The sequence below is a fragment of the Meriones unguiculatus genome, chromosome 9 (assembly GCF_030254825.1).
Source record: "Meriones unguiculatus strain TT.TT164.6M chromosome 9, Bangor_MerUng_6.1, whole genome shotgun sequence".
NCBI lineage: Eukaryota > Metazoa > Chordata > Mammalia > Rodentia > Muridae > Meriones > Meriones unguiculatus.
Window position 1 is genome coordinate 111,416,738 of NC_083357.1, and position 12,080 is coordinate 111,428,817.

Genomic DNA, 12,080 nt, shown 5'->3' on the forward strand with positions numbered 1-12,080 from the left:
ATGAGAGAAAAAAATAACAAGTATTCATAGATGATTGACGGATGGATAAATAGGTAGATAGATAGATAGACAGACAGACAGACAGATTGATAGATAGATGATAGAAAAATGACAAAACTATCAAACTGGCCACTCAAAACATCCAGCAGAAATCAACTGGGAAAACCTATTAAGAAAACAGCTGGAGTTCTTCATAATAGATTCCTGGGCAGAGCAATAATTCCTCCTAGGTGAAGCTTCTGAGTAAAAGAGCAATTAGCAACAGACAGTGTCATCAAATCCATTGTTGATATCAGGCATACGTGGACTAAGGAAGTTGAAGCAATTAGGTAGACATCTTGATTAAGATTTCTCCCCATGGATGAGTTTCCCAGGGCTGAACTTTTGACTTCATTTTCTCCACTGTAGGGACTTTTATATCACAAGATTATCAATAGCAACATTAGCTGGAGATGGTCTATCATTTAGCTTTTCTCAAGGGCATGATGTTTTTTTGTTTGTTTTTTCTTTTGGTCACATAGTTTTCTTTTGGTCACATATATGTATGTGTTGAAGTCTGCATAACACAAGCAACCCTGGGTCAGATGTGGAGGGGCTGTGTCCCTATAGAACCAGTTTTCAGTGTGCTCACACAGCACATGCCAATGTAACCAATATAATGTAACTACTGTATGTCATTAAAACTACCAGTATGATTCCCTGCACTCTGCCCAATGGTTGCCCATAAGTCTCAGCATCTGCACTGATAATCTGCAGGGCAGAGCCTTTCAGAGGTCCTCTGTGTCAGGCTCCTGACGTGTTCCCTCTTTTCTCCTTCTTCTGATGTCCATCCTCTTTGCCTTTCCGGATGGGGATTGAGCATTTTAGCCAGAGTCCTCCCTCTTGATTACTTTCTTTAGGTGTACAGATTTTAGTAGGTTTATCCTATATTATATATCTATATGGGTGAGTATATACCGTGTGCATCTTTCTGCTTCTGGGATAGCCCACAGATCTGGAGAGGACAGGAACTCCACAAAGAGAGCAACAGAACCAAAAAAATGTGAGCATGGGGTCTTTCCTAAGACTGATACTCCAACCAAGGACTATGCATGGAGATAACCTAAGACCCCTGCACAGATGTAGCCCATGACAGTTCAGTATCCAAGTGGGTTCCATTGTAATAGGAATAGGGACAGTCTCTGACATGAACTGATTGGCCTGCTCTTTAATTACCTCCCCCTGAATGGGAAGTAACATTACCAGGCCACAGAAGAAGACAATGCAGCCACTCCTGATGAGACCTAATTGACTAGGAACAGAAGGAAGGAAAAGAAGACCTCCCCTATCAGTGGACTTGGGGAGGGACATGCATGCAGAGGGTGGAGGAAGGGAGGGATTGGGATGGGAGAAGGGAGGGAACCACAGGGGGGATACAAAGTGAATAAAGTGTAATTAATAAAGAATTTAGAAAAAATAAATAAAAATCACTGTAAAAAAACTACCAATATGTATGAGAAATTCTCATTTTTTAATATAGCATTTGCTACAAATATGTGCCTCCAACACAGGGTTAATGGATCCCCTTATCTATCATTTTCTCTTTCAGTTATGTACCACCAAGACACTCAGCTAACTTTTTCCTACTAACATCACCATAACTTGAATTATTTCTTCCTTTGCTGGATGCCTACATCATTGAGCAATGTGCTTGAAGATGATCTACAGCATTTAACATTATATTTATGATTTAGTATCAAAAAAACCTCATAGACTATTTCTTTCTTTTAATTTAAAATCTAGAGCCTAGGCAAGGGAAGATAATTTGGTTTTGTTTTGTTTTTAAAGATTTGTTTAAATGAGTTTCCTGCTCCAAGTATAAAAATTTTAGTTTTATTTTTGAGATCTCTTACCAGTTACAAAATTTATCAGCGATGATATGTGATAGAGAAGATTTTAGTGATTACTAGATAGGGAGAAATGTGTGTGGGAAGACAGAAAGACAGGATATAGTTAATTACCACAGCAATGCAGATGAATGGGAGGAATGACATCATTGTTTCTAGCATGGTAGCATAACTAGAGTTAACAATAACTCATTTGACCTCACCTCACCGCTGATGAGGTGGCCTTGACACTCCACAGAGAAAGAGGATCCAGACAGTCCTGATGAGACCTGATAGGCTAGGATCAGTAGGAGAGAAGTACCAGCCCTATCAGTGGACTAGGGGAGGGACATAGAGGGGGGGGAAAAGAGAGGTAGGGGGCTGCAGCTGGGATACAAAGTGAATAAACTATAATAAATAATAATAATAAAGAAAAAAATTTATTAGAAAAAATCAATAACGCATTTAATACTTCTATAATAAGATGGGATTTTGAATGTTTCTAATACAAAAAGATATATATGTTGGGGTGACTCCTCTATCAATTTCTTCATCTAATAATTACACACAGTAATGGCATTTTATGGCACATATATATGTTTAAGTATGTTAAATATGTTTTAATAAAATTTTAAACATTGGGCTGGTGAGATGGCTCAGTGAATAAAAGTGCTTGTGTCTGTGTAATGAGCTGAGCTCAATCTTCAGGACCCACATGGTAGAAGAAAGCTGACTCCTGTAGGTTTTCCTCTCACCCACACACAGAGACTGCACTACATACATACATACAACAACCAACAACAACATGCTCACACATACAAATAAATGCAATTTAGTATGTTGACATCAAAAACTACTTGAAAAAACATTATAGTTACCACTTTATAGGGAATTATTAAACCCATCTTATTTCATAGAACACTGTATAATGTTAGGATTAGCTAGTCTATGGCACTGCTCTAGGTCTTAGCATCTCCTAAAAACCATGGGAAAACCTGCCACAACCTCCTGAAATTTGAATAGTCAAAGTACATAACTTATAGCATAGTTACACTAAAACAAACCAGAAAATTAAACAAAAATGTGGCTCTCTGGTCTATCAATTTATGGTAGCTGAAATTTCATGGACACATATGCTTCCATGGAGATATCCAAGAGAAACTTGGCCAAAGTGACAACAGCATGAGATCTGAAGGATAGTGGATATTGAGGGAGCCGTACCAATGTCTTTTCTAAGAAGGTGGGTGAGTTCATGAGTTATCTCAGCTTGTGTGTGCTGCTGCTAATCTCTGGCTTATCTTCTTGCAGGCAGAGCTAGGTCCAAAGTTCCTCTAGCTGCTGCCAGATCTCCTCTTTCAGCTTCTTCAGCAACTGGTTATGAGAATCCAGCATCTGGCTTTAGGACATCAGCTTATTCCCAAAACACAGCAGGCTTGGAGGCAAAAGAATGAGGGCGGTTCCGAATTCCCATTGCTTTCCCGCCTTCATATCCATCTTTCTCTTCAATATGCCTTTTTTGCCAACTTCAGACATAATCTTACAAGCAAAAACAGCTTTCAACATAATGTTCAACAAATACCCAAACTGCCCGTGGACAACTACTGTAATAAACTCCATATTTTATATTTGCCATTGTATGTCAGCTTTCTTAATACAAGAATGTTCACTACAACACAGAATGAGTATGAATGCTAAACTGCTTAGTTTTCTTGGTAGAATTCCTTAAAAAATTGATTAACTTTTTTAGACTTTGAGGGTAAAACTGCTAATAAATATATGCAAATCCTATTGTCCAATTGATATCTCAAAGCTTGTGGCATTTATAAAGTGATTTTAAAGAATGGACAACTATAAGCTTAATTTTCAACATTTTCTAAACAATAAATTTGCTGATCTTGATACATTGTTAGAATTTAGACTCAATATCTTTCATTAGAGGTCATATTTTTCTATTTTTTAGATTTCTCATATTTATATAAATAGAATTCACTCTATGGCCATCTAATGTCAAAGCATTTATAAATATTTAAGTATTTCTCATTTATGAACATGGTATTTTGTCAATTACTTTTTTATCAACTACATATGAATCACTTTGAGTCATCCAAATTTAAGAGCCAAAAATAAAACAAATATTAGCGTATATTGCCAGGGCTCAAAGGAAAAGAGACGGTAGTAAATAGTATTCAGTGGTATACAGCTTCAGTTATAAAAGCTGAAAAGGGTCATGGTGCTAGATGACAGAGATGACTTCAAAGCATAAAAATGGTTCAGTACTTAAGTATATACATATAGAGGTTAAAATAGAAAATTATATATATTTTATTATCATAAATATGGAAAATTTTTAAGTAATGATACAGTACAAAATATACTTAACAATGTAAAGTATAATTTTAATTTTACTGATTAAAATATGAAAGGTTTCAGGACACTAAAAAATAAATTAAGTAAATATCAGTCTCATATTTGCTCTTCAAACGTTTGTTAGAAGGTCGGTACCATCCAGGAACCTTGGCTGTCCATCTCTAGACACTGCTTCTTTCTCTCTGACCAGGAAATTCTGTGATCTGGCTCCTCCTCTAAGAAACCAAACTCCTTTTGCAATAAAGGCCTGAGTTAAGTCAAAGGCATAAAAACCATTGATATTTGAATATTGATGTTTCTTTGGTAACAACAGTCAATATAACTGTTGGAGGCACAGACACATGGGGATTTGTTTAGTTTTATTTTGTGCTGTTGGGACGGTGATCTGTTTTCTAACACCTAAGAGTTAAGGGTGTTTACACACGTGTTCTAATTTATAGCTTATGTACATAACTTTGATCCATAGTTGCAGCAGCTTTGATGTGTATTTCTAATGTAGGTATAGTGTGTCTTACTTTTCAGTTCATGTGAGAATTTCTGCCTCTTGTGTGTACCATTATATACTCACATGTAGCTTCCTATAGTCATATGCAGAAATGATATTTGTGTCATAAATTGTTATAAAAACTTGGGTGCTTGAATAATCCTACAGCGTATAATTATGTTTCATGTGTCCTATTTTTAACCTTTCTTAAAAAAAAATAACACATTTGGTACTGTCCCTGAGGCGTCCTCTTCTGGAAGGCAGCTATGCTCACCACTATACCACCAACGCAGGTAGGCTTCCTCTTCCGGACAGCACTTCCTGTTACTTAACATTTCCACAGCCACTCCACCGCGGCACCCAAATTTTGGCATACTTTTTACAAAGACTTTCATTTACATATTTCTCCCTACTTCACCCCAATCTCTTCCAACACCCTAATACTAGACAGAAGAGAGAAAGGGTTAGTGGGAGAGGGGTCACAGTACTCTTTTAAAAAAAAAAAAAATGTTTATATTAATTACAGTTTATTCACTTTGTATCTCAGCTGTAGCCTCCTCCCTCTTTCCCTCCCAATCACACCCTCCCTCCCACATCTCCTCCCACGAACCTCTCCAAGTCCACTGATAGGGGAAGTCCTATTTACCCTCCAGCTGACTCTAGCCTATCAGGTCTCATCTGGAGTGGCTGCATTGTCTTCCTCTGTGGCCTAGTATGGCTGCTCCCCCATCAGGGGGAGGTGATCTAAGAGCCAGACAACAGAGCCTCAGTACTCTTAGCTACTTCCTGCTGGCTAGGGTCTTAGGGTACCCTGAAGCCAGTCCAGTTCTCTTTTCAGGAGATCTCCAACTTCTAGTCTCACTGCACTAAAAACAAGAAGAAGGCACAGACGGGGTCGGGGAGGAGGAGAGCAGCAGATGCTTTGTTCTTTCTGGAAGCTCCACACTTTCTGGGCTCTGGCATTTATTTTCCCTCCAGAATTAAACTCAGATTTAAACTACCTTCAGCTGGCAAAGAGCGCCTCTCAGAGCCTACATGAGGCAAATTGTTTGCTGCTGTGGACCATCTGAATCAGTCCCACATCCTACACCTGGGATTCAAACAAAAACATGTTTATATCCACCACACCCACAGGATTCAGTTCTGGAGAGACAACAAGAGTCAGCTCCTTGATACAAACACAAAGTGCCCTAAACCATCCTGATCATCACAATGATGTTTGCCAGTCGTTTAGAAGTGACTCAACAATGCTCATTCATCAGCTATTGATTAAGTACCTGCAATGTGACAAAGACCACCATACTTTGCTGTGTAAAATGCAAGTAGATATTCTCTTTTTCCATGGAATACATCACTAAAGGAAAGGATGAAAGCATTGTTGAATGCTTGAATGTTGCTTGTTGCTGAGCCAAGACTTAATATAATCTAGAGAAGAAAAATAAAGATATCTGAGAGACGTAATTTCAGGAGAATAATCTTTTACGAAAAAATCCCAGAGGCAAAAACATCACTAGTGCATGTTAGGAATAAGAGTACAGATATGGTAAATTGTAGAGTATATAGACAATTTGTTTCTATAGGTAAGATGGATATTATCTGACTTATTTTTCATGTTTTTGTCACAAAATACTTGTCAAAACAACATAAAGATTGAATACGTTCTTTTAGTTCACATCCTCATGAGTTTCAGGCTATTACAGTGGAAGAGGAATTCAGAGCTCATTACAGCACAATTATGTAGTTAGGGTTGGAGTTTCCTCACATCACAGTAGAAAAGAAAACCAAAACCAGAACCAGAGGGCAGGCTACAAGATTCAAAGGTCCATGTCTGGTAACCGACCAAGCCCTATCTCCTAGAGGACACACAGGTTCACAAAGCAGTGCTCACAGCTGAAACTAATGCTCAAAACAGCTTATATGGAATATGTCAGATCCAAACAATACCAGGTATTAATGAGAATATTTGGCAGATGGTATAATTTGTCTTTCATTTATAGTGTTTACATTGGTTATAGAGATAAGAATAAGAAAGGAAGATGGTAGAATGAACAAAGAAATAGAATTATGAGGCTACCCCAATAATCATCTGTTTTACAGAACAGAATACTTAAATATAGATATTAGAAGAATAGTGAAAATATTCATGAAGGTGGAGTAAGATTGTTTGTTTATATATTGTATCAGAGTTGTGAAGGAATGAGTGAAGAAGGCTCGAACCTTTTCATCTTGATCAAATGAAAAATAGGAGCTATATCTTACTAAGAATATAAAGTTGGGGGAATTTTTATATTAAGTTTACAATATGGGTATAGTAGATGCTGAAAATTTCCAAGGATGTGGCTAAAGAGATATAGCGTATTAGGTGTAGGACTTGCCTATAATCCCAGCATTTGGAAGGCATGGAAAGAAAAGCATGAGTTCAAGGCTAGCCTGGATTACATGATAACATGGAGGCCAGCTTGAGCTATGTAGACCGCTGTGTAAATGTGTGTTTTTGTGCATGTAAGAGAGAGAGGTTGAGAAACAGATACACAAACACAGAGACAGAGGCAGAGACAGAGGGAATGAACAAAGGCCATCAGATGGGTATGTTTAACTTATAGACAAAATATACTGATTCTATGCATAAAGTTGAGAATGATTAATACATGGTTATAAGAAAAGCTAAAAATGAATGAACTCACCAAGGAAATGAGTATTCCTGTTGCAAAAGATTGTAAATGATTTAATCCTTGAAGTCCTACAAATTAATTAGTACATTACAATCATAAGAGAAGCAATCAAATGGCATTGACAAGCAACTAATAAAAAAAGAGTGTTATACCTTATCTCAGTAACAATAATCAGTAACAAATCATTACTGATATTATCACAGATTGTGAAACTCATCATGAGAGCTGGTAATTAGCCAGTGACTATTGATACTTTGAAATCTCTAGTGACCCACCCACAAGAGTCCTTTGGGAAGTGGTAAGGCTAAAGCTAGGTTAATAGGAGTTGGTCAAGAGAAAGTTTAAAGGCAGTAAGTATACACACTTTTAGGAAGTGTCATTTTATTAATGAATGTAGCATAAGGAAATTTGTTGTAGACAAAATAGCCAAGACACTTGTATTTATATTGTGTTTTTTTTCTTTTTTATATTAATTACAGTTTATTTACTTTGTATCCCAGCTGTAACCCCCTCTCTAATTCCCTCCCAATCGCACCCTCCCTCCCTCATCTTCTCCCTGCCCCTCTCTAAGTCCACTGATAGGGGAGGTCCTCCTCCCATTCTATTTGACCCTGGCTTGTGAGGTCTTACCAGGACTAGCTGCAATGTCCTCCTCTGTGGCCTAGCAAGGCTGCTCGTACCTCGGGGGTAAGGGGAGAAGCATAGATAAAAGAGCCAGCCACTGAGATCATGTCAGATACAGTCCCTGTTCCCTTAACTAGGAAAACCCACTCAGGTGCTGAGCTGCCATGTGCTACATCTGAACAGGATTTCTAGGTTGTAACCATGCATGGTCCTTGGTTGGTATATTATGTTTTAAAAATGATAGAGAGAGCTGGAGAAATTGCTCAGCAGGTAAAATCACTGGCTGCTCTACCAGAGGTCCAATGTTAAATTCCCAGAACCCGTATGGTGGCTCACATGAATTTACAGGCCATCTTCTGGTATGTAGATGTACATACAGACAAAACACAAGATACATAAATAAATCCTAAAAATAAATAAATGAAAAAGATGACATAGGAACAATGACATGGTTGCATAACAGCAAAAATAGTCCAAAGAAAATTTTAAAATGATAATATACTAAATACAAGAATGTATTTGAGAACAATGCACCTATAGAGGCAGGTAGGAAATGTGGAGAATAATCTTAGATGTTAGACCAGACAGTTTATCGCTAACAACCAACATGTGAGGATATGATTTCTAAAGCATGTTGATGGACAGAGACATCCCCTTCAACTATTAAGGTTGCTTTTATGAAATACAGATAAGAGCTATTTCTTCTGCAAAAGAAAAAATATGAGAATGACACTATCACACAGAATTACAAGGAGCTACTTAAATAGTAGATTATTAGAAGAACATGTATTGAATTCTTGCAAGGTAACATGCAGTTTTCTGAACACAGACCAATGACAACAAAAAGGGGTGGGGCAAAGTCTTCATTTTTTCCAAGGTGAGGGCAAACACAAAAATATATTTCAAAGCCAGCTTTAATGGGAAAACCTGAAGTTGAGCTTGGCAGGCACAATTTGTGAATTCATGCAGATGGTAAGGGGAAAGCGGAACTCGGGACTAAACAGAAAATGTTTGGAACAATGTAGCCCAATCATCTGACTTGCTAACTCAGGCTTCATAACTGCTTGGCTCAACAGATACTGTAACCTAGTCACTGTAAACTAACTTATTTGTTTATTTTTTTTAAAACTTTGTGTAGAGACAGAACAAGTTCTTTGGGAAGTTTGTTGACTATATTCAGTAAGAGGAGAAAGATTTGCTGTGTCCCTTTTTCAACTCACTCTCCCAAACCAAGAACGTGATTAGATAATCATATTTCACGTTTGCAGTGTTTGGTTCTAGCCAGATATCTTATCAGTTTGCATATTTTTTATAACATGGGGCTCAAACAAACTTCACATTCATAGTTGGTTGCTCAGAGGATAGAATTAAATCTACCATACGAAGGTCAAAAACCAAATACAAGTCCTTACTGATTATTGCACTTGAATAGCTAAATTAACATGCTGTAGGCATTGTAACCTAAATCATAACCCAACTGAACTGATTATAAAGAGGCACTGATAAATGAGTTGTTTTAATAAGCACTTATTTATGGATTTGTTATCAGCGTTTCTTCCATTAAAGTGAAGTAATTAGGATGCTGAATCAGATCAAAATGACAGGGCCACAAAGCAACATCTATTCTTCAGAAGAGAACATGAGAGCACTCGGGAGAACGTGAGGCAGTATTCTCTAATGAACACAAATTCTTTTTCAAATTATTCCATTGCTCATAGAAAGACAGCTGTTTAATAAAAACACTTAACTATAAACATCAGTCACAGTTTCTATCAGTATATGCAAAGATGAAAAGAACAGCAGCCATATTTCTACTTAGGAATTTAGGATGCTTTGTCTTAGATATTATAAAATGGAAAGGGTCATTGTGGTATAAGCACCCAAGTGAAAACTATGGTTTATTAGCTATTTATTAATGAGTTTATTAGAATATAGTCAACCCATAAATCCATGGCGATTCCTCTGAGGTCATTGGGACATTGAACTTCAAAGTTTCCTACAATTATATCCACCCAGATTTCCCTGACACTTCCAAGCAATATATGATAGATGCTGTAAGGATTCATATATAGTGTTTTCAGCCCACCTTGATACAGCTATTCATCATCCATTTTCCTCCTCTAACCCATGATCCAGAACTCATACCAGCATATCTGTCTCTTCAATGACATTTCTGCAATTAGCAGAAAACTTTCTATCTCACTAGAATTCTATTAGGAAATAATCATTTTTACTCCTTTCTAATAGGTAAAATAATATATTATAATCATTATGAAATTTAGTATGCTACTATGTCAAGACCTTATAAAATCAAATCATATTTCAATCTTGTTCAATCTATTACAATCATATTTCAGGATGATATTTCAGTCTTGTTGATTTGCTGCTAAACTTTATGTGACTCTTATACGTAGTGTATTAAATTTTTTATAAAATTAGGTATGATATATGATATTTCTCTACAAGGGAAACTGGGGTATGAATTGGTTAAGGAACAAAGAGGTTATTTGGACCGGTCAGAATCTCAACAGAGAAGCATAAATTCATGCAGATTAGACAAATACTCTAGTGTCTGATGTATTTTGATGCATTTAAAAAGTAGAAACAATGAAACAGATATAATTATGCTGTTTATCTCTCCATCCCTGATCTCAAGCTGTACTACAGAGCAATAGTAATAAAAACTGCATGGTATTGGCATAGAAACAGAAAGGTGGATCAATGGAACTGAATAGAAGACCCCGAAATAAACCCACACACCTATGAATACTTGATTTTTACAAAGAAGTCAAAACCATTCAATGGAAAAAAAAAAAACAAACAGCATCTTCAACAAATGGTGTTGGTCCAATTGGATGTCTACATGCAGAAAAATGCAAATAGATATTTGTGGATATTTATCACCCTGCACAAAACTAAAGTTCAAGTGGATCAAAGACATCAATATTAAACCAGATACACTAAATCGGTTAGAAGAAAAAGTGAGAAAGAGCCTAGAACTCATTGGTACAGGAGACAACTTCCTGAAAAGAACACCATCAGCACAGGCTCTAAGAGCAACAATCAATAAAAGGGACCTCATGAAACTGAAAAGCATCTGTAAAGCATCAAATCAAAACGAATGCCTACAGATTGGGAAAGAATCTTCACCAACCCTTTATCTGATAGAGCTAATATCCAGTATATATAAAGAAATAAAAAAGTTGAAAAGCAACAAATCAAGTAATCCAATTAAAAAATGGGGAACAGAGCTAAACAGAGAATTCTCGATAGAGAAATATCGAATGGCAGAGAAACAAAGAGATGCTCACCATCCTTAGCCATCAGGGAGATGCAAATCAAAACAACCCTGAGATTTCACCTTATACCCATCAGAATTGCCAAGATCAAAAACTCAAGTGACAATACATGCTGGAGAGGTTGTGGAGAAAGGGGAACCTTCCTCCATTGCTGGTGAGAATGTAAACTTGTACAACCACTCTGGAAATCAATCTGGCGCATTCTCAGACAACTAGAAATAATGCTTCCTCAATATCCAGCCATACCACTCCTAGGCTTATATCCAAAAGAGGCTCAAGTACACAATAAGGACATCAACCATGTTTGTAGCAGCTTCATTTGTAATAGCCAGAAAGTGAAAACAGCCCAGATGCCCCTTAACTGAAGAATGGATACAGAAATTGTGATACTTTTACACAATGGAATAATACTCAGCAATTAAAAACAAGGAAATCATGAATTTTGCAGGCAAATGGTGGGATCTAGGAAAGGTAATCCTGAGTGAGGTATCCCAGGAGCAGAAAGAAACACATGGTATATACTCACTTATAAGTGGGTACTAGACCTATAAGATAGGATAAACATACTAAAATCTGTACACCTAAAGAAGATAACAAGAAAGAGGACCAGGGGTAAAGTGATCAATCCTCACCTAGAAAGACAAAGGGGATGGACATTGAAAGTAAGAGGAAACAAGTAAGAGGACAGGAGCCTGGCATAGAGGGACTCTGAAAGACTCTACCTAGCAGTATATCAAAGCAGTTGTTGGGACTCATAACCAAACCTTTG